The 2,839-nt window shown below is 38.6% G+C and overlaps 1 pseudogene; it reads right to left on the bottom strand.

The window, feature by feature from the left end:
• Window positions 1-930: 930 nt before the first annotated feature.
• Window positions 931-1,916, bottom strand: LOC144256465 (5'-AMP-activated protein kinase subunit beta-2 pseudogene; annotated as a pseudogene).
• Between the last annotated feature and the right edge of the window lie 923 nt (window positions 1,917-2,839).

The following is a 2,839-nucleotide window of genomic DNA, read 5'->3' as shown; positions in this document are numbered from 1 at the left end:
GTCTTTTAAGGCTAATGAAAAGGAATTTTTTTAATTAAAGAAAAATGCTGGGCTGGGGATGTGGCTCAAGCAGTAGCGCGCTCGCCTGGCATGCGTGCGGCCCGGGTTCCATCCTCAGCACCACATACCAACAAAGATGTTGTGTCCGCCGAGAACTAAAAAAAAAAAAAAAAAAAAAAAATATTAAAAATTCTCTCTCTCTCTCTCTCTCTCTCTCTCTCTCTCTTTCCTCTCTCACTCTCTCTTTAAAAAAAAATAAAGAAAAATGCAGGCACATAAAAATCTTTCAAGGATAAAAGTCCTAGAAGTGTTCCCTGGTCCATGTCTATCTACAGAGCTGTCTGCTCTGAGAAAGCATAACTGGAAACAAGGCCAGGCCAAACAGGAAAACCTATGTGCCATACAGTCAAAGCTGTAGTAGCAAATTAAAAGAAAAAAATAGATCTTCTGCATATGCCTTTCTTATAACATTGAACCCATATTTTCTTTAGTAGAAGTTTAAAACAAGTGGTAACAAAGTGGCTTGGTCTTCTGGTGGGCTAAAAAGGAGATATTCTGACAACCATCATCAATAAGGTGGGTCAGGTCCCACAGAACTTTCCAAAGGGGTCACTTACTGAAAGAATTTTGTGAGGGGTCAGGTATGGGATCTGAGGGAGGCTATTAAAGGAAGAATGTGAAATAAGAGAATAAAGCGTTCTTGTGAGGCATTTGTTATATCAAAAAACACAGACTGTGCCACACACTGTGAAAATACAGAGACCCCATGCAAGAGAAGCTGCCCCTACGAGGCAGAAGCTATAAGTAGGACAACAGTCTAGCCCAAGTTCATTTTTTGGATACTAGCAGTGGTAGAATCTTCACCCAACAAGAGTTTGCTGTTCTTTCATTTTAGGGAAAAAAACCTCCCTGTACAGTTATCTCTATAGCTCCCCAAAAGGGGTCCTGGTGAATACCCATAGCTGGGGCTAGGAGGCTTCCAATAACCTTCCCTTCATATATATATGTTTTCTTCTTAAAATAAATTCCATGAACTCATAAAGCTCTCATCTGCAATCAAATACAAAAGCAGAGCATCCTACTCAGAAGCTCTGAAACACACATATTGGCCTGAAAGCAAATCAGCCTTCCAGTCTCAGGTAAGACTGGTTCAGTTCAAAGGCAAGGGAGAAGCTTCTCCTGAATCCATGAAGGCAAGACAGGATGGCTTCAGATGGGTTTGTACAGCAGGGTAGTGACATACTTCTTCTTGTAGCGATGGGTTGCACTAAGAACCATCACACTGTCCTTAATAGATAATGCATAGAGATGGTTCAGCATAACATGGTTGGACTCAGGAAGTAGGGCTGGGTCACAAGAAATATTAGTGTCCTTGTTAAGAATAACTTGGTGTGGGTGAGGAGGAAGGATGGGTGGGGATTTGAATCTCTCTTCAGATCAAAATACATACATTTCTTGACCATAAGGCCCCAGGGGTGAACTGGAAAGGTCTCGACAAGATGTCTCAGAAGTTTCCATAGAATCTAGTTTTAAAGCATCAAACACCTCAAAATCAGATTTCTTGACATGGATCAAATTGTTAATCGTGCCAAGCTGACTGGTAACCACAGGCTCTGATGGATCATGAACCCACTGTCCATCTACAAAAAACTTGTATTGGTGCTCTCCCTCGGGGAGGTCCAGGATGGCAACGAAGTCATTATGGCTCTTGATCAGTGGAATCTTGGTGCTCCAGTTGTTGAAGGACCCAGAAATGAAGACCTCCTTGCCTCCTTCAGACCAACGGATAACAGTAGGAACTGCTTTTCAGAGTCGTTCAAATCTTGCTGCCATGATACAAACTGGTGTGAAGAACTACACCTGGCAGGGAACACCCCAGCGGCAGCGTCAGGGGCACACCCGCCCCTAACTAGCATATTTGATTATATCTCAGTTCATTTTTATCTTGCAGGGCCCAAGGGAATAGATTTTATGAGTTGAAGATGCAAAATATGTTTCAATAATTTTGATTAGAAATAAATGTGAAACAAAAAGTGAATGAGTAGTTATAAAAGAATTTAGTAAGACAACAGGGAAATACAGATGGAAAGACAGTGGAAGCTGAGAGCAGCAATAATGAGATGCCAGTGCTGGCACTTGTACTTTCCAGTCTCTAGAACTTTAATAAATAAATAATTTTAAGATAAATTACATAGTCTGGGTTTTTTTTTAAAGCTGCATAAATAGGCTAATACATGGTTAAGGAAATAAAAATGCAAGCCATAAAATTTAAAAAAAATGTGTAGGGAAATGCCCAGAATGCATAAAGAATGCTTACAACTAAATAATGAGACAGACAATGCTTTATAAAAGGTTTGGAAGACAGTTCACAGAAGAAGATATGGCAGTCACTGATAAGTCATGAAAGATGCTCACTGGCAGTAGTCGTCAAAGAAATGCAAATTACAACCATAGTGACTTGCCACCATACACCAACTAGAATGAATAACATTAAAAACATCTAATTTAAAACCACATTTTAACAGAATTTGGAGCAAGTAGAAATATCATATACTACTGCTAAAAATAAAAAAAAAATCACATCTCATTTGTAAAACAGTATCACAAATCCTGACATAAACATTCACCTTATGATCAAATATTTCACACTTAAGAATTTGTCCAATAGGTGGGAAAACATGTCTATACAGTCATACTTAAATGCTCATAATGATTTTATTTATAATTGACCCAAAGTGGAAATAATACGTTTATCAACTTAAACAATAAAATGTAATCTAAGAATGGAGGATGCTGCAAACAGTATTTAAAAGAAAATGTATAAAATTAAATGAATAAC

This window comes from Urocitellus parryii, chromosome 8 (genome assembly GCF_045843805.1).
Source record: "Urocitellus parryii isolate mUroPar1 chromosome 8, mUroPar1.hap1, whole genome shotgun sequence".
In the NCBI taxonomy this organism is placed as follows: Eukaryota; Metazoa; Chordata; class Mammalia; order Rodentia; family Sciuridae; genus Urocitellus; species Urocitellus parryii.
The sequence above is the reverse complement of the archived record's forward strand: the minus strand, read 5'-3'. Positions and strand labels throughout refer to the sequence as shown.